This window comes from Alosa sapidissima, chromosome 13, assembly GCF_018492685.1.
Source record: "Alosa sapidissima isolate fAloSap1 chromosome 13, fAloSap1.pri, whole genome shotgun sequence".
NCBI lineage: Eukaryota > Metazoa > Chordata > Actinopteri > Clupeiformes > Clupeidae > Alosa > Alosa sapidissima.
Window position 1 is genome coordinate 17,847,091 of NC_055969.1, and position 21,600 is coordinate 17,868,690.

The 21,600-nt window shown below is 39.8% G+C and overlaps 1 long non-coding RNA gene across 1 annotated transcript; it reads right to left on the reverse strand.

The window, feature by feature from the left end:
• Positions 1–989: 989 nt before the first annotated feature.
• LOC121680947 lies at positions 990–20,541 on the reverse strand. Its single transcript, XR_006021878.1, has 3 exons — positions 20,435–20,541; positions 14,818–14,819; positions 990–1,000 (listed from the first exon to the last, which is right to left on the reverse strand). It is a non-coding gene; the product is annotated as an uncharacterized LOC121680947 (long non-coding RNA).
• Between the last annotated feature and the right edge of the window lie 1,059 nt (positions 20,542–21,600).

A 21,600-nucleotide genomic window follows, 5' to 3' on the forward strand; every position in this document is an offset into this window, starting at 1 on the left:
TCAGCCGGCCGGTTAGGCTACATTGAGTACGAGTCGGCCGAATCAGCCGGCTACGTTGTCATGAGTGGATCAGTAGACGAGCGAGTAACTCCTCGTCAAGGTGAAAAGCAAATCCACAACAAAAGCCATTCTTTCACTTCTGAAATAACATACAATGTTCTACACGTAGGCATAGCCTACTTTAAAATGCAATTAGGTCGCGAAGACAGTCCGAAACATTGCAAGCTCTGTATGGAGCTGCTCAGGCTAGCCGGGTCAGTTGGATCAGCAGGGCGGGCCGGTTACGTTGTTATGAGTGCGAGTCAGCCGAATCAGCCGGCTATGTTGTCATGAGTGGATCTTTAGAGGAGCGAGTAACTCCTCGTCAAGGTTAAAAGAAAATCCACAACAAAAGCCATGCGTTCACTTCTGAAATAACATATATTCTGCACGCATAGCCTACTTTAAAATGCAATTAGGTCGCGAAGACAGTTGCAATGTCCGAAACATTGCAAGCTCTGTATGGAGTTGCTTGAGTAGGCTAGCCTACCTGGGTCATTTGGATCAGCCGCGGGCGGACCGGTTACATTATGTTGTTATGAGTGCGAGTCAGTCGAATCAGCCGGCTACATTGTCATGAGTGGATCTGTAGACGAGCAAGTAGTCTAGTTTCTACTCGTGTCAAGGTGATAATAATAATAGGCCTAATGAGAATAGTAGTAGTAGTAATAATAATAATAATAACAATAACAATAATAATAATTTAGTCACTGCAGGGCATTTCTACGTTCCTGTTTCTATGTCTACATTGAAAGTCAATTGCTTAGGCTAGGTTAAGACAATAAATAAACAGTCTGGCTCAAACTGCTTTCTTTCCCGTGAGTGGGTGGAGATTTTGATGCTATTATATTAGGCTATTTTATATTATATTATATTATATTATATATGATATTATATTTGGCTACCTAACATGATATATAGCTATGATTAATAGGCTAATAATATTAGTTGCCTAGTAGGCCTATTAGCTGCCTATAATACCTATTAGAATAGATTCCTAGTAGCCTACTATTAGTATATAGTAGTGGTAATAAACATTGTAGCAGAGCAGCATTAGACCTAGGCAAATTTTCTATTGTTAACAAAACAACAACAAATAATTAATTATTATAATATAGGCTACCCTCCCTGTCAATAAGATCAAAGTTTCTGAACATGAGCACCAAAAAGATGAACAATGTGTGGATGCACTTTGACCAGGAGACCAAAACTCTTAGGCTAAATGCAAGTACTGCAAAAACCTGGTTTCAAATCATGGAGGATCCACATCCAACATGAGAAGGCAGTTAACGAAATGAAGCACCCCACTGCACTGCTTGAACGTAGGACTGAATTTCTTTGCGATTTAGCAATACTGACTCAAGTGACTCGTTCAACCCGGATCAGTTTAGTGAGTGACTCAGAATAACCCGGATCCTTAAAAGGAATCGAGTTTGACAGGCCTAGATGAAAGGTTATCAGAGTCAGGTTTCAGGAAAACAGCTATTTCTCTTAACTGGTACAACAAGCAAACTTATTTATGATATAATAGGCTACTAAATAGTTGTTTTCTGAAAGCTAGTTCACTCGTGTAGGCTAAAATAAACCCACATTTAGTCCTCCAGTTGCCATGGATACTACAAACAAATTCAGAAGAATCATAACCAAAAATTCTAGAACAGAGCTCCGCTCTAGAATCTTTGATCATAACGTAGCTTGCAGAAAACAACTAGAATTCTATTTCGTATTAGGCTACAGGGAAGCTACACAACTGAAGCGTTGCATCTGCTGCAACAAAGCTTCCACTATAATCAATGGAAATAGCTACACCAGACGCGCGTACGTTCAAAAAAAATAGACCACTCTTAAATGTTTGTATGCGTTGCAAAAGGCTAGGCTATCACAAATACGTTTGGTTTGGTACAGCAAGCAAACTGGTACAGCAAGCAAACATATTTGTAATATAGTCATACAAGGAATACAAGGAAGTTTATTGTCACATGCATATAGTTACTGGAAGTAAGAAATGCAGTGAAATTATGTCTGGTGTCAGCCTATTTGTGCATTAATGGGGGGGGGGGGGGGGGGTAAAAAGTGCAGTAGAAGAGGGGTTTAGTAGATTAAGTGGCAAGGGCTGCATAAAAAAGGTGGGGGAGGATTGGGATTGGGTGGGGGGCACCAACAAGGAGCACCCAAGAGCAACAGGGGCAAGGAAAAACTCCCTTACCAAGGAAGAAACCTTGGGCAGATCCACGGCTCAAGGGGCTAACCCAACTGCCAGGGGTCTTGGTGTGTGTGTTGGGGGGATGACAGGGGAGATGGGATAGTGTGCTGTGTATGTGGGGAGAGGGCAGTGTGCAATATGTGTGTTGGAGAAGCTTCCTCATGAGACAATGTGCTGTGTATTGGGGGGGGGGGGCAGTGTGCTGTAAGTATGTTGGGGATGTGTGTTGGAGAAGCTTCCTGATGAAATAATGTGCTGTGTATGTAGGGGGGGGGGGGGGGGGGCAGGGACTTACTATTGCAAGCAGAGTACTGTATGTAATGTATGTGAGTGATGACAGTGAAGATGTGTGTGTGTGGGCGGGAGGGGAGTGGAGCAGTGACTGTGTGTGTGTGTGTAGTGTGTGTGTGGGTAGGTGGGGGCAGTGTGCTGTAAGTATGTAGAGGATGTGTGTTGGAGAAGATCCTGAAGACAATGTGCTGTGTATGTGGGGGGGGGGGGGGGCAGTGTGCAGCAAGTATGTAGAGGAGGCTTACTGTAGCAAGCAGTGTGCTGTATGTATGTGAAGTGATGACAGTGATGATGTAAGTGTGTGTGTTGGGGGGGAGGGGGGTCAGGGACTTACTATTGCAAGCAGAGTACTGTATGTAATGTATGTGAGTGATGACAGTGAAGATGTGTGTGTGGGCGGGAGGGGAGTGGAGCAGTGACTGTGTGTGTGTGTGGGTAGGTGGGGGCAGTGTGCTGTAAGTATGTAGAGGATGTGTGTTGGAGTAGATCCTGAAGACAATGTGCTGTGTATGTGTGTGTGTGTGGGGGGGGGGGGGGGCAGTGTGCAGCAAGTATGTAGAGGAGGCTTACTGTAGCAAGCAGTGTGCTGTATGTATGTGAAGTGATGACAGTGATGATGTAAGTGTGTGTGTTGGGGGGGGGCAGAAAGGCTAGGCAATCAAGGACATGGGTAGATGGAGGAGAATCAAAAATAATAAATAAAAAGTGTGCAAAAGTTGGAGAAAGTCAGATATGTGTGTGTGTGTGTGTGTGTGTGTTTTGACGTGTGATGAAATAAGAAAATAAATAAAAGGTCTGTAGCATAGGGAGAGGGATGTAAAAGTGCTAAAAGTCTTGTAGGTGTGTGTGTGTGTGTGTGTGGGGGGGGGGGGGGTCATGAGTGCTGAGGAGTGAATGAGTGCAAAGTCAGTATAGTGTGAGTTCAGAGTTGGGAAATGTTTGAGAGTGCTGAGGAGTGAATGTGTGCAAAGTCAGTATAGTGTGAGTTCAGAGTTCGGATGGCCTGGGGATAAAAACTTCTCCTGAGTCTCTCAGTTCTGGCTTTGTGACTACATAGGCGTCTTCTTGATTTCAGCGGTAGGAATAATCCATTGTTAGGATGAGAAGAGTCCTTCAGAATCTTTTGGGCTCTTAGGAGTACTCTTCTGGAATAGATATCTTGTAGAGCAGGGAGTTGAGTTCTTATAGTACGTTCAGCTGAGCGCACTACTCTCTGCAGAGTACTACAATCTCTAACTGTGGAGTTCCCATACCAAATGATGATGCTACCAGTTAGAACACTCTCAACCGCTGAAGTGTAGAAGGCCTTCATGATGGATGTAGAAACTTTGAATTTCCTTAGCTGACGAAGGAAGTAGAGTCGTTGTCTGGACTTCTTCAGAACATATTGAGTGTTAACAGTCCATGTTAAGTCTTCAGTAATGTGGACACCAAGGTATTTAAAAATCATAGACTGTATGGATATAATGCCAAATAGTTTCTTTCTGCAAGCTAGTTTAAGCACTGCTCAAGCTAGTTCATGTGATGTGTTATGGTAGCCTGACGTAGTCATACTCAATTCTAGTTCTGGGCGGGACTAAGTTCACTTTGGTTCGCACCTATTTTTTACAGTCTATGGTTCGCATCCAGGCTAGTGTTATGGATCTTCAGCCAAGTTTGTTTGTAGTATCCATGGCAACGTGGGTTTACTTTAGCACACGAGCTAACTAGCTTTCAGAAAACAACTATTTCGTAATATATCACAAATAAGTTTGCTTGTTGTACCAGTTAACAGAAATAGCTGTTTTCCTGAAACCTGACTGATAACTTTTCATCTGAGAACTTTTCGTCTGACTCCGTTTCCACTGACAGCGGTTTTCCTGAGACCCGACTCTGATAACTTTTCATCTGAGAACTTTTTGTCTGACTCACTGTGTAATTCCGTAAACTTGACAGCGGTTTTCCTGAGACCTGATGCTTTTTCATCTGATGTCTGACACCTGAGTCTGACAGCTGAGGATGTCCTAAAATGTACACCGTAAAGGGGTTTATTTAAAGGTGTTGCACAGAATACCTTAAATTGTTTCATTAGTTAAGGGATACTGCATTGAAAGGGATTTACCATCACAAAAATTCTATTGAGATTGTTCAACAGCTGTAACTAGCTGGCTATAGACTGTAGGTGATGTCGTTAGTTAGCAACCCACCGAACACAGTGAAGTTTAATGATCTTATCATTCATCTCACCTTAAGAATATTCGCTGAAATTATCCAGGTAGCAAGTAAAGCATGTTCACATGAACTGAGCAATACTAGCTGGCTAGTTAGAAATGATCCTGACTGTCATCAGTGCACCAAAACGAACTTTTTTGTTTGCCTAGCGAACCAAACCGAAGTTCATGGCAGGCTAACAAGATCCACATCCACATGAAGTTAACGTTAGCCTACCACTAACGTCATGTAAACCATACAATAACAATAAGGCATGTTTCTGATAGGCCTATTTGACAGCGTAAGCATAGTAGCAGAGAGGTTTTATTTTAAATTGTATAATTTTCAAAAAAGTATAATTATTGCAAGTTGCACTACTTTTTGTATTGGTTTTATACAAGATGTTTGTGAAATTTGCACAGTAAAAGTTTGGTATTTTGTCTTTGCATTCTGATTAGATTCTTCATTAGAATCATGAGTGGCTCTTTGTAAACAGCATCATTTTCTGGGGCCATGCAAAACTGCATTACCACTAGTGTGGAGTTATTCTACATCATGACAGTAAAATAAAACCATCCTTAGTCAATGTACTGCAGCAATTCCTCTCTCAACCTGTAGAAAATGCTGTGAACATCTGATTATGCATGGAAAAAAAAAATACCGTCATATACCGTGAAACCGTAAGAATTTTGAAAAATACCGTGATATACATTTTTGGTCATACCGCCCAGCACTAGTCATTAGCATCATATGATGACAGGGGGGAGGGTTGATCTTAATGTCATGTAAATGAGGACCATTGTGTTCCCCTCCCATGGACTGAGGGAGAAAGTAGTCAAATTGAAAAGCCTGATTTCTCAGCTTGTAGCTTTGAGATGTGTATTCAAATATTATCAGATCTCCATGAGTGAGACATCATTGGATAGCTTTGAAACTACACTTTCAGAATCTGTGAATAACTCAAAATGTATCTGGGGAGACATGTGCCTGGTTTTGCCATGCCTGGTCACATATATAGTATGTGTGAATGGCACTTACAATGGCCAGGATAAATACTTATAACTAAATGTAGTGAGAATGCGGTATATGGTTAAGCACAAAATGGAATCCAACATATATGTTGGTTTTCCTTGGCAGTATTGATGGTGTTTTGGGCCCCCATCGTTGACTTCATGACGGTGGGGGCAAAAAAAAAAACATATATTGCAGTAAGTGTACATGTTTTGCAACAAACATGACATGACAATGACATGTCCAGACCAACCTTACGGAAATATGACAGGGTACAGCTAGCTACGAAAGTTTCAGGGCACACATCAACATCTTTGAAGCTTTAACTCACATAGCGTTAATAAGGTTTCGGGAAACATGTTCCTGGGTCCTGCTCTGCCACTGTATATTACAGCGGGGAAAATAAGTATTGAACACGTGCCCTAACATGTGTCCTTTGTGCCCTCCACCAAATATGCCCAACTGAGGCCATCCTTAAAAATATTTTCGTTTGCCGTAACCCGACCGACCCTGTCAATTTAGAACCGACCCAAATATTTATTTTTTTCCCCCTTTTAGTCCAACCGACTTGCCGGTTGTAAACTTGCGTTAATACCGACCGATTGTTTTTTTTACTCTAAACAACCAATACAAATGCAATAAAATAATATTTATTTTAGTAGGCCCAAGTATTGTGAATATAAATTGCCTACATGCAAACGTGGCTCACTTTGCGTGGCTCACTTGGCGTCATCTCTACACCATTGGTTTTACGCATGTCACACTATGGCCTACGCTTCGTTTCATTCACACAAACTGATAACGCTTTTACTTGGCACGAAGTTCTGGAAGAACTGTGGCCAGATCTTTTCTCATCCCTTCTCCCCCTAGTCTAGCGGTGACCGTGTCGGAGTACTGAAATTGGTTGTGGTCTATTCAGCATTTCTCGAAATATGGGTCCGCAACATGGAGACTGCTGGTTCGCGGAGTCGTGGAGTGAAATTAGGCCCGATGCTTCATCTGATAATTTGCTGCGCAGTTGATCAAGAAACCGCGGATCGACGAAAAAAAAAAACAAACGTTTCTGCTATCGATGTCATTAAACATGGAGCCCTACAATTAAGTGGTGGTATGAGCATTCATTCAATGCGCGTCTGCGCGAGAGAAACTGAAACTAATCGATAACGTTGGTATCAAAGCTCCGCTTCAACCTGTTGGAAGGCTATTTATTTATTTAACGAAACTTAATAGAACGACGTTGTTTTTTGGAACTTCCTTAGAAACAGAGCAGAGACTGTATAATATACTGTATAGCATTGAGTATTGTATAGTCAAATTTCAATATAACGTGGCCAAGAGCTATTGTAGCCTTCTTTCTGGGTACATGTAGATGAGCCCTATGACCCAAAAGTCTGCCATGACCGGGCCTCAGGTCAAAGAAGTTTGAGAAAGGCTGGGCCCACTTCCCCGATAACGACGGAGACACGCTCTTAAGAGGGTTTTCTACGATTCATCTTACGATCGTTCGTTTGGTTTTTCCGACTGTTTCCCGAACATGCTCGTAGCGTGAACGCGCATGCACTGCTCTTAAGATGCTCTTAAGGGGAGCTGTCCACGTTAATAGTTCTGAAATATCCTCTGATTTGACGGTGATGTCAGGTGACTGCACGTCACAGCTATAGGCCTACCATTTAAACTTCGGATCTACACATTAATTCACATCAATACGAAAATAGAAACACTTCTGCATGTAGGTTATATACCACACAGAGACATAAATAATTGTAATTATTTTAAGATTAGATTGTTGCACCATGCAACAATTTTTCGCGGTGCCACTTAAGAACACGTTTGAAGATAAGAAAGAAGTCGAGTAAGAAAGAGAGGAAATGTGTAGGCTTAGATTTTGATGCAGTAGGCTACAGACTAAACCACATGTTGCTTTCTCTGCTTTTTACCTCATAGGCCTAATAAAATATTCACTTAGCAAAGATAATGTCAAACTATTCTGGCAACGTCTCGTTTCATAACTTGATTGCATTTTTGTCCGCTTTTCATCACATTATTATGACCATTAAATGTAGGCTATTTTGCACGCTAAAATCTGATTCATCACAAGTAAACACAATAAAGAATGGGAACGTAAATTGGATTATGTATTCTAAATTGTAATTCCTCTGTATGTCCTGTTGGTGACCTCAGTGAGAAGTACTGTTAAGACGCTCTTAGTCGGTAACGAGTACTCTGGAGCACTCGTAGATCTACGAGTGTTTTCACGATGCTCTTAAGCTACGATGGTTTCGGGAAACAGTCGGCAAATCTTAAGACGTTCGTAAGAGGGACTTTACGACGCTCTTAGGCTTAAGATGCTTTCGGGGAAGTGGGCCCTGGTCTATATAACCTGCATCAGAATGATGTTTGCAATGGTGCGCCTGAAGGCACGGGTTGAAGACCCAGTCAGTTACGTCACGATATGCACATTTGTGTAAATTCATTCCTACGTAATCACCATGACCAAAATTGAACTTTTTTTTTTACTTTGAATCTTGAAAAAAAAAAATATTGACCTACCTACCGACCCATTTTTATTTTTTTTTGGCTGTTACTGCAAACAAAAATATTTTTAAGGATGGCCTGAAGGCCAAGTGGCCTAGCCCCCAGAATGGTGAAATTCCAAGCCTGGTCTCACTCATTGGATCCAAATAATAGTAATAGCAACATCCAATGTTAGGGTAAGTTACATTAACACAGTAATGTTAGGGTAAGTTAAGCTATAAGCACATAGCCAATTAAACATGAACGGGACACTTTTTTAAACTATTTCAGCTTGTGTAGGCCTATCAGTGCTTTCTGAACATATTGAACACACGTTTAAAAATACCGTGATAATACCGAAAACCGTGATAATTTTGGTTACTATAACCGTGAGGTTAAATTTTCATACCGTTACATCCCTAATCTTGTGATATAAAGGTTCCTCAACATGCTGCATTGGTACCATATTCATATAAAATGTTATGAAATTCTACCCATGGGGGTGAAGAATGCAGGTAGCCAAGCTAAGTTGATGAAAATAGTGTCAGTCCTTGGTGTGAACCAGTACCTTGGGGTACGATTGTGTGATCTTGTCGTGAATATGAGTGAGTGAATGAGTGAGTGTGATGTGCTTTTGAACACGTTTTTGTGTACAAAACTTTTGTACATGTGAAATTCACATGTATACATAGCCTACTATTGGGAAATAAGTATTCACTGTAAATACGTAAATTCACAAATGTCAGGAAGTGATTTTCAAGTTCAAGTTTATTGTCATGTACTTATAAATAGACATTTATCAGTAATGAAATTTCTTATGCTCAAAATCCAGCGCCACATTAAAATGTAGGGTCTGGGCACTCACCATTCGCAGTGCTCAGTCCGAGGGGCGGGATAATCAGTTGTCTTTCAAATTCCCTCTGCACGCAATAGGACAGCGGCAGCGCTATGAGTCCCATGCGTTTCCCACCAGCGGAGCTAGTTGGCTAGTTCAAACGTTTGCCAACATAATAAAAGCTTAACTCATGTCACACTGTTCGCCAGTAGCAACATCCATCTTATTTGTTTTCAAGTAGCAGGGAATTCAAGCCAAACCGTTGCAACTCTGCCATCAATCATTATGTTAAGCCCACCTAACGACTCTATACACGATTTCAATGGCCTGATTTAGTTTCGATTTCTGGAGCTCACAAGCCAACGGAGAGTTGCTAGACTAGCCCTGGGCTAGATTTCTAGATTTCGCGTCTAGATTTCTAGGCTAGCGCAATTTTAAAGTATACCTTAAACAGTAGAATTAAAAAGGTATATTAATTACTAACAAAGTCCTTTTAGGCAAGTCCTTCCACTCGGCGGCCATATTGCAACGCTTTTTGGGCACTTATCGGGCATCTGCTTCGGCAGAAATATGCGTGCGCAAGGCTTCACGACACTAACCTTGCTCCAGCGGCGAGATCACAACACATGATTGGCACAATGTCTTCGTAACACACCACATGATTGGCTCAATGTATTCACAACACAACACATGATTGGCTCAATGTATTCACATGTTGATGTTTTGCCGCAGAAGGGGTGGGATATGTGTAACCCCATGCATTTCTATGGAGGATTTTTTTTTTTTTTTAAGTATATTTTTTGGGCTTTTTGCCTTTTTTATTATGATAGGACAGTGAAGACAGACAGGAAGTGAATGGGAGAGAGAGATGGGGTGGGATCGGGACATGACCGCAGGTCGGACTCGAACCTGGGTCCCCGTGGGCACTCGGACCCGTGTATGATACGGACGCTGTAGCCTGCTGCGCCACAGCGCCCCCCCCATGGAGGATTTTTTGGACTGCTTTGTCTATTCATTAGAAAGTCTCTGTACAAATAAACAGGACTGAACTGTGACATGAATACTAAGCAGATAACAAGATTAAAAACTAAAGTGGTAAGTGCAATAAACACTGAGGAGGTGTGAACATTATGAGGAAGTGGCTTGTGTATAGAAATTGTCTCTGAATCTGCTGGAACAGGTCCAAATGCTCTTGTACCTTCTACCAGATGGCAGGAGGGTGAAGAGACTGTGGCTGACCAGGCTTTTGTGTAAAAACAATCCACAGAGATAAAGGAATCAATAAAAAGTGAAATGTAAAATGATGGTTTAATTGTCCAACACAAAAATAATTGTTTGTTACCTCATAAAACACCTTAATATATATAATATCACTCAATCACTTGTTCACTTAGTACACGTACACCATAAAAACAAGACAATGTATTCATCACTAGCAGCACATAGTATCTGTAGTTTTGTAGTTTTATACATGCAATCCTGCAAACCAAAATGAATAAATCATATAATGGTAACAATTGTTTAATTTATTTGACGCCTAATTATGACAGAAATGGCCTGTATAAATATCCCTGGATAACATTCAGTAAATATATGTATTAGTATGTATAACCCTGGTGATGAAACATTTGGTGTATGAGGAGAAACTGCATTTAAGAGCAGATGACTGTGGAGGGGGTTTGGCCAGTGCTCAACAACTTCTCTCCTTGTCATGTTGTCGACACTCAGCAGCTTGTTTTGACTTCCCAAGTAAATGATTTATTGCAAGTGTTACAGCCAGCTATCAACCCTCCCCCTAAGCATTTACTACTGGCAGTATCATATTCCCAAACTAGATGTACTGCAGAGCGGTACAAAATATGACCGCCGCCTAGTCCAGCACATTTTTTTCACAAAAATAAGTCACGCTTGTCAAAATGTGTTTATTTCCTACTTTGTTCCTTTTTTGTGTGTTTGTAATTGAGTGTGTGCAGAGTGTGTGGTTGTTTTTGTGTATATGTGTTGTGTCTCACTGAATTGCATTATGCACACTCAATTCTCACTGGTATCAGCTAGACAACAAGTACCAAAACATGATTAGTTCATAGATTTCACATGTAAATACATTTTATACAACCCCACCCCCATCTTGCCTGTTCATAATTCTAAGAAATTCTTGAATTGTGTGCATGTGTACTTGTTGATGTGTGTGTGTGCGTACATATGTCTACTCTGTGTGTATGTGTCATACGTATGATTACTGTGAATGTATGTGTGTGTGTGAATATCTGTTTATGCACATGTGTGCATATGGAATGGGTTAACATATGAAGGTATATTGGGTGCAAAAGTGGCGAGCACATTTAACTGCAGATTTTGCATGTGCACACTAAAGTCATAAATGTGTAACAGTAAAGTTGAAGTTGTACATATTTTTTTTATATCTTGTTAACACAAAAAAGGGGCTACGGGTTCACAAATCCTTTTTACAGGTACACAAATCCTATCCTGTGAGTCACAACTTTCAAGAGTCATGCACTCGACACTTTTACTCCAATCGTTGCAGCGCAGTTGGTGCGAAACACATTTGCACATCCGTGTTTCATAATCTGAGAACATGCACAACATTCATGCATTTGTAAACCCAAATGTGAACTAATGCATCCGAAGTTGTGCATCTGTGAAATAATTTCTCATTAATAAAATTCTACAGATCGCTTTGATTTTCTTGCACGACTACAAGTCAATTGATACAAGTGCTCAAATCTGCTTCTACGAGTGACGATACTTTTGCTCCTGGCTAGGCGATATAATAGGAGCAAAAAGATTTGTATGTGTGCACGTCGAGCGAATCGATCGAGAAAACAAGGCGGCCGGATCTGGATCCTGGATCGCGCTCAGACTACCATTGCCTATAAGGTAAGTAACATGATAATAATATGAAGAAAGTTATCTTGTTTGTTGGTTTACATTATCATGACAGCTATGTTTAGCTTAGCTTACCTGCTTGCAATTGTTTGCTGTGCAGTAGGGGTGTGAATCTCTCATGTAAAAGATGATACGATTCGCATCTAGATACATGGGCACGATTCGATACAAGAAAAGATACATGTTTATAAAAAATGATTCAGTACGATTTGATGCGATTCGATGCAATTAGATGCAGTTCAAGAATGGAAAGCATTCTGAAAGATTTTTTATAATTTGCTCAAGGTGCACATTAATTTTATATTATCAATTATCATGGTCATGGTAGTCAATTAGGCAACAAAATGTGTGAATATGATTATCTAAACTGAGGTTTGTTTCATATACTGTATTGAAATGAAAAAAGAATAGCCTACATTTCAGTCAAGCACAGCAGCCAAATACAACATAAAAATACATTTTTATAGACTTTACAGATTTTATACAGTTATATCTGATTGTTTTCATGGAGCTGTAGCCTTGTTGAGGTAAGACAATACCGAAATAAAAGAAAAAAAAGTGCTTAAGACACTCTTGGCCTTTTCTCATATAGGCCTAGCCTACCCTACAAGAATAAAATAGGCCTACAAACTCATGAACTCTCTGGTCTTATTTTGTTCCAACAGTAGACCTAATGCAGAAACCTAAAATGCCACAAGTCTGAGTGAATATGAACAAAATCATTGGCTAATAATTTATGCATCGTTTTAGCAGCAAGGGCAAATTAGCCCTTGCTGCTGCTTTTTTAGCAGCAAATTATTATTTAACATTAAGGAAATCCCTTCATCAAAGGTAAGGCTACTCTACAGACTATCGTTGCTGTTTAGGAATGCGATAAGTGCTTAATTTCGCGCTGGATTTCGAAAAACAAAAGCCGACCGAGTGCAAGTTGTCACATGGTTAAGTTGCAATAGATGTATGGGTAATGAGGTCATTTGACAACTTTGGGCAATGAATGTAACCAAAAACGAACTGAATTACCCACAATTCCGTGCCACGTATAGTTTCAAAACCGGAAGTGGGATGAACGCGCTGCTTGGAACGTAAATGAGTCTGAGCGAGCAGAAAAGGTTGTGCACCGATTCATAACAAGTAAATCGATATAAAGACCGGTTCATTTCAGTTTTTTTCCGATACGGGGCTTCACGTATCAATGTAGCCGTATCTTACACGTTAAAAACGGATACCGATACGTATCGGTTAATCTTTACACCCCTACTGTGCAGACATTATGAATAATAATAAGGTCGTAAAACTTAACACCACACACCGCAACAAATATTTTTTCCTCGCTTTGTGCAAAGAAAAACTATAAATCGTGTGTCCTTTATTGATAAGGAAACATGCTGAGGTTACTTACTTTATGAGCAGGCAATGTCTGAGCGCGATCCAGGATCCTTGTTTTCTCGATCAATTCGCTCGACGTGCACACATACAAATCTTTTTGCTCCTATTATATCGCCTAGCCAGGAGCAAAAGTATCGTCACTCGTAGAAGCAGATTTGAGCACTTGTATCAATTGACTTGTAGTAGTGCAAGAAAATCAAAGCGATCTGTAGAATTTTATTAATGAGAAATTATTTCACAGATGCACAACTTCGGATGCATTAGTTCACATTTGGGTTTACAAATGCACGAATGTTGTGCATGTTCTCAGATTATGAAACACGGATGTGCAAATGTGTTTCGCACCAACTGCGCTGCAACGATTGGAGCAAAAGTGTCGAGTGCATGACTCTTGAAAGTTGGCCATGGCCCCTTAAGACCAACATACAAAAAAAAGATATTCACAGAAAACTGTCCGCCCTACCCTCCTTTCGGGGGGTCCAGTTCAGTGGGGGGGGGGGGGGGGGGGGAGGCTACAGATCAAAACGAAAAACAATGGTTCCATGCTATCCTTGTGGGGCTACATGCCCACCAAGTTTCATGCACCCCGGTCTTTCAGTGTCCCTGGAATCCTTGACAGAAAACTGGCCATGCGAAAAAGAAAATCTGACTAACCCTATATGCTTCGCTGCACGGCGGTCATAATTATAACTAGACTAACGCAGTCTCTAGGAGGGTGAACCAATTGGTCACAGCTCAAACCTCTGCTGAACAAAGAAAAAACTGAAAGACTTAGGGTTGCCACTCTCCTTGACACAAAAGGGTTGAAGGATACTGTTAAAAATCTTGGTGTATTAATTGACAGTGATCTACATTTCAACAGCCACATGAAAGTGATAACTAAATCAGCTTTTTACCACCTCAAAAAATATTGCCAAACTTAGAGGGCTGATGTCAAAACATGACTTAGAAAAACTCATTCATGCATTTATCTCCAGCAGGGTTTATTACTGCAATGGACTGTTCACAGGCCTTCCTAAAAAGACTATTAAACAGCTTCAGGTGATACAAAATGCAGCAGCTACTGTAGGATTCTAACAAAAACTAAAAGAACTGACCACATTACTCAAATTCTTAAGTCCCTGCACTGACTTCCAGTAAGTCACAGAATTGACTTTAAAGCACTATTTCTTTGTTTATAAATCAGTAAATGGAGTAGGACCTAAATACCTTCTGAATCAAAAGAAGGAGGCTTTCAAAGCTGGGGACAGGGAAAGGATCAGAGCTGCCCAACGTGACTTGAAGGCCATAAAACAGGCTAAAAAAGACTACAAGGAAAAGCTGGAGAAAAAACTGCAGCACAACAGCACAAGAGAAGTGTGGAAGGGAATGCGTGATTACTGGCTATAAGGAGAAGGGAAGTGTGACTCTAGGAGATGTTTCTTTGGCTAACGAGTTTAACCACTTTTACAGTAGGTTTGCTCCTGTCTGTGCCTCTCCACCACGCCCACCCAGCAGCTGTTCCACCTCTGCTGCTGCTGCCTCCTGCTCTGCTCCACCCATCTGACAAAACCAAATCATTGTTTATTCTTACGGTGTTATATTTTATGGGCCAAACAAAACACATTTACAAAGCAGCATCTAAATGGTGGCAAGAAAACAAGTACAAGAATACTGTCCTGTTAAAATACAGGACTGTGCTATTACAGTTTTTGCCCATTGCTTGAACACTATAGACACATGCTTAGACCAAAGTAACAAAACTTGAAGCTTTTGTTACTATACCTTAAACACAGTGTATACCTTAAACAAAAGTGCTGCTTTGCACTTTACTTGCAATTCTGCAACACACTTGCTCCTTTCTGCAACACACTTGCTCCTGCACACTACACATTATTTCATACGTAAGACACTTAGTTCATAAATGAAATCTCATGGGTACCATTAGGACAACACATCTATTCAAATACAAAACACATTGGGTGATTGAAAACACTTAGACACACCTGAAAAAACACCTGAAAAAACACCAATCGGCTAGCCACAAATAGGCTTCAGTTGAGCCATTTTGAGAACTTTGCAAGCATGGAGGCAGGGAGAGCAAGAGGTAGAGGAAGACAAAGAGAGAGAGGAGTACGACGTAGTCGAAGAGGCTATGCACTGAATAATATTTCAGATGATATAAGAGCAACTTTGGTGGATCATGCGATAAATCATGGCCTGACAATGAAGAAAGCTGGGCAGAGAGTCCACCACATCTAAACCTGTTTTTCTGTATTTGGGTGGTTGACATGACATGGCCTTTTTTTGGTCCAATGTGTCAAAGATTTTTGTAAAGATGTGCAAAGACGTTTTTTTAAACGGGCAATTGTTTGGAGACCTTTGGGGAGTAGGGGTCCTCCTTCTTTCAGGACGAAGAACAACACCTCAAAAGGACAATGAAAGTTACAAGGTGAGTTTTCTCTCTTCATGTTTTCAAAAAAAATCAAGTATATCCGGCACTCCTGCTTCAGTTCCCTTTTGCATTGTCTTTTGGTGTGATGCATTTTACGCAAAAATGCCCAAATAAAATACATTTTCAGTCAATATTACCTTTAAAACTATATTATCATATTGCAGTTAGCATGTTTTTAGGATGTTAGCATAAAAGAACATTGCTTAATGTCATGCTAAGTACATGAAACCTCATATGGTGTGACCCCATATCATATAGTGTGACCGGGTTTTCTCGTCACACCATATGATTTATTTGTCACACTGTATGATAGAAACTGCATTTTTTTTCTGCATAAATAATGTTTTTCATACATATGTTTAACTCATAATTAAGTGTAATATATATTTTGACATAGAATCAAGTCCAGTTGGAGTGCTACCAGGAACTTTGTCAAAACTTTGTAAAGGTGGTGCTCTTTGGTGACAGGCTTAGTTCGTAGTGAGCTCACTTCCTGACGAAGGCTTCATGCCGAAACGCGAAGTGTTTTAATTATGTTGTGCCCATTAAAATAAAGGCATTTTAACTACAAAGAAGATGAGTGCCTTGGTATTCTACAACTTTTCTAATATATTTTGACATATTTAACATAATTTAACATTTATTATTTAAGATGTGCAACTATTATTGCGAATCACACACACATAAAACACAGAAATCACCCCCACACACACTCACTCTACAGCCTTGGATACAAAAGATACATATTTGACATTCAAAATATCAATAGTAGTCTGAGAAAATAAATTCTGGTGTTAAAGAAAACAGTAATATTAATGTTGTCTTTAGCACTATAAGTAATTGCAACAATTTAATCTGATTATAATGAAGGAAAACTTTTTAAATTATCTGAATACATTTTTGAATTTGTCTTTTAACAGATATAAAGAGAATAAACTCAAAGGGGAACTACAAACATTCAGATTGAAGCCCACCATTGAGAAGAGAAAAACTCAGGGAACCCAAGAGCTATACAATATTTGGTGGCATTCTGTTTTGCATAGTTGTGATATCTGAAAGTGAACCTTTATGATATACCTGTCTTAAACTGTCTTTTGTTGCTTGTGAAATACATATAATACACATTTTTGTATTAACAGATTGTTTTGTGGTGTTATTTATCATATGGCGTGACACCATATAATTTGGTGTGACATCAAGAAATTATGAAAATAAAAAGGCTTTTGGGTTCTAAATCATACAAATCTCAATGGAACAGATAGAAAATAGGGTCAGCAAAAGTCACAAGCATTTTCTTTCTTTTATATCAAGGTATGTTAAAATGAATATGACGTTTATTGAAAGATTGAGGACATATGCCTTACTCTGTGTATTGCTGAAGAAATATACTGTAAAATGTAATAAATTTGCACAAGGAAATGCTAGATCTTGATGAAGTAATGATAGAAGATTATAATACATTGCTCACGTTAAAAACAAAATACCCCATTATAATTTTACAAACAATAACTTTCATGTCACACCATATGACAATTTTAGTCACTACCACAACTAATTAGTGAATAAATATGAATTTCAACACAAAATCTAAAAGACCATACATATTTTTGGGAATGAAAGGGTCAGTACAACAGGACTAAGGGATTTCCATGCCTAATATCTTGATTTTTTTTTTTTTTTTCAAAAACTTTTTTTCGGCCTAAAACGTCAACCACCCATTTACAGAACTGTATTTTTGGTTTTACAGTATTTTTGTTTTGTTTTTGCGTTGATTTTGAGTTGATGTCATTTGTACTTTCATTTTTGGTTGTTGTGAAAACTTAAACATAAAACAAAAAAGCATAACAAAAACGGTTACACTTTACTTGACAGTGTCGACATAAGTCATGAACGTTTATGACATAACGCTTCTGTTATTAAGTGACATTCGGTTTTTGTCATAAGTTAGGGTTAGAGGTTAGGATTAGGGTTAGGTTTCATGTGTCATGACAGTGTCATGTGTTCATGACAGTGTTGTATGTCCATGACAGTGTCGCATTGAGCTTTACATAATGCTAACTGATGAACTGAATAAAAAAACAGTGAACAGTGCAGTAAAGACTGCAGTGTTTTTTTATAAAGTAAACTATAGTGTGTTCCTGCTAATCTGAAAGTGTATACACATGATGCAAGTGTGTATCATTCAGGGACGTAGATTTGCGTGGCGATCGAAGGACGTGTCCACACCAATGTCAAATTACGACTGAAATGTCCCCACCAATATTCAGGTTGAAATGGGGAAAAAAGCGCTCACATGCGCTACACATAGAGTAATCATTTCTCACTTCAGTGCTGCGGACCATCTCGTACTGATTTGAAGTTACCTATAATAACCACCAGTAAGCCGCGGTCTCCTGCGCAGCATGGCGCAGCGCTTCAGCTTCAGTTCACTACAAGGCATATGAAGTGCGTCCAAATTCACCCATTCTTCTCTGTTGAACTCCTCGAGAAGTAGGCTACTCATCACACATGTGTCACAGATAGAGCCTTTTCTCAGCTTTTAAACGGTGCTAGCTAGCCACTATCTACACAGTATAGTTAGATCAAGTTGGACAGTACATAATCATGGATAGTAGTTGGACAGTAGCACATTTTAATCATTTTATATATCTATAGTGGCTGGTGAAAGAGTTGAGTGGCTTTTTTTCAGGGGGGGTTAGTGAGTAGTGTCCCCATCAAAGCTCAGACCAAATCTACGTCCTTGGTATCATTTTGTCATCAGAGTGACATTTTGGCAAAGGATTGTTTTGATTTTTGTTTTGTTTTGGTTTTGATTACAGACTTTCAATTTGACATAGATGTGAATGGTTTATTTCCCAGTGTTGTGTCTTGTGGGTAAAGTTTTGACAGTCACACAATGAGCCGATGTTTTGCAAAAAGTGTTCATGCAATGGGCAAAAACTGTAAAACTGATATTAAGAAACAAAAATGCATGAAAAAGCATTTAATTAAACATGCCAACTGGTAAAAAAACACATGGGCTAGTTGCCATGTTTAATTAGTGCCTTTGTTACTATCCTTTTTTACATAAATCATACCCACTTCAAAAGAGCACCTGTTTAAAGTTATTAACAATAGTCTTCTAGTAGCTCTCTGAATCATTTTGTTAATAATTTAATAATCTGCAAACATATGGCTTCCAAGATTGCAAACTTTGAAAGTTATTAATCTGATACAAGACTTCATCATAAAAGCCCCATTACTGGATTAGATCAATTCAATGTCATATTTTCAACGTGTAGCAACCCCCTACTCATTGGAATGTTCCACAGACTCTGCCAAATTATTTCACTAGTGTGCATGCAAGTATATAAATAATTAAAGATATCTCAAAAGACATTTACTTACCCCTTGGATCGTAAAGCTGCCCCGTTTTGACTGCCAGCAGCTCCTAGCCAAATTGTAACTATATCACTAAGACCCTGTCCCATACAAGGTAATATGGAGTGTGTCTGATCCAGTCCCTTATTTATACACACATCTGAACATGGCAGCTTTGACAACAGCATTTTTGCTGTGGCTGCCTTATTTATTTCTGACACCTGCAACAGTTGCAAAATCAGTGGATGGGCCATCAGAATATAAATCTTGGTGAGATGAAATGTTATTGCCGTATGAGGCGTAGTGCCATTGAAATTAACTGGGCATGTGCCCACATAGATTTTTAATTTTAATACTTCGACTTTTTAAAATGCTCCTTCATTTATTGTATGCTCATTTTAAAATATAATTATTTCAAACATAGTTATTGTTATATGTCATATCTCATAGTATATGACTTTATGATATATGATACCCCCTTCTCCAAGATATTGGTTTCTTCCAAAAGTTGCATGATGATATAGCTGTTCAGCATTTCATTCAGAGTGGTTTCTGTTTTTTTTGGTATTCAGGCTCTGACAGCACATGCATGCACTGCAGGGTTCTGGGATCAGACCTTTAGGGGGGCTCAGCCCCTAATGAGCATCTGATAGTGGTTCTCGAGCCAGAATTGACCTACATTAACAAATAAAACCTGATTGACATCTATTTTTACAACTGAATACATTTTTTGGTGGGGCACTGTCCCTTCGACCCATTTGGATGAGCCCCACTGATATGCAGTGCCTAACAAATGTCTTCAACTATCAGTAGCTTATCAGTAAAGGTGAGGATACTGAACATTTCCTACACACCACAATATTGTAACATATGGCTACAGATCTATCAGCGCAGCCTATTCCAGGGTCCAGGGTCGTTGTCTTCGATAGGATGGGCCATTGATAGTGACACTGGGGAGGTGTACTCACAGGTGTGCTGACACCTACCTCATCATATTCATTGTGTGAAAGCTTGAGCTTCTATTTTAAGTATAAGTATATATAAGTATATACTGTATACTCTTTTGATCCCGTGAGGGAAATTTGGTCTCTGCATTTATCCCAATCCGTGAATTAGTGAAACACACTCAGCACACAGTGAGGTGAAGCACACACTAATCCCGGCGCAGTGAGCTGCCTGCAACAACAGCGGCGCTCGGGGAGCAGTGAGGGGTTACAGTAGGTGCTTTGCTCAAGGGCACTTCAGCCGTGCCTACTTAATCTACGTCAATCTAGCCCAAAAAGACAAAAAATTTGCAACAGAAATGCCTCATAGTTTTTATTGGTCCTAATACCCTCCTGAATCATATACTAAAAGTCTTCCGCCGAAGATGAAGTGGAACATATATTTTTTTAGATTAAAGGAACACGCCACCCAAAGTCAGTAGTAATATATGTCCTTACCTTAACTTTCACAAGTTGAGTCATACCTCTCCCGTGTCGGTACGTGCACTCAAACGCTCTGGCGCGTGGCGCGAATGTGTTAGCATGTTGCTATGCTAGCGGGCTCAGGTAGCCATAGAGGGAGGAACGTAGCAGTAATCAAACACCTCCACGTTTTCTCTACTTAAATACAGTTGCACGAGTAGTTGATAAAAATGTGTAAGGTCACACAACATGAAACGTGGCGATTTTCCAAGCGAATAAACAGGAGAACTATAATGTGTGGCGCAATAGCACTTGGGAGTACTTCAACGTTAGTGTAGTAATATTAATTAACACCTAATTGTAGATCCTATCCACCACAGAGTTTAGAATCCATGCTTGATCGACCCCTCAGCCTCCCCCTCCCCTCTGAGCGAGGGCACACACACTAGAGATGCACTGATGGGCTATTATTTCAACCGTAACTGCATAGCAAAACTTATCATCCATCAGCACCAAAGTTTTTTGATTTTCAAAACCGCACCCGCCCGCCATCCGCTGGTTGTTTTAATGTATATGGGTGATGCGGCGCTGCTGACGTGAGGCTAGAAAGCTCTTGCCTGTTCTAGAAAGATCCAATGCAGCAAATATAAAAGGCTAAAGTCCTACATTGGCTATGTTGTAGCCTATCCCCAGAATATCAGCAGCAAACTCAGTCTCTGTCTCGCAAAACAGTCTCCAAATAAAACGCACATCGGCCTGTAGCCTACAATTTTATCAGTGTAATAAAAAATGCAATTTGGCACATAATTTCAACATGCTGCTATCTGGCCTACTAATTAATGCCTATTGTACTTTATTTTTTGCAAAAAGAAAGAAATCCTTGATAAAATAACAAGTCATTCACATTATAGGCTACTTTATGCACTGTCATGTCAGGGTGACACTATGACAAGCCTGTTCTGAAGACTCCCATTCATTTTGACTGCATGGGAAGAGAGCGTGTCTTTTTCAGACAGACAGTGCA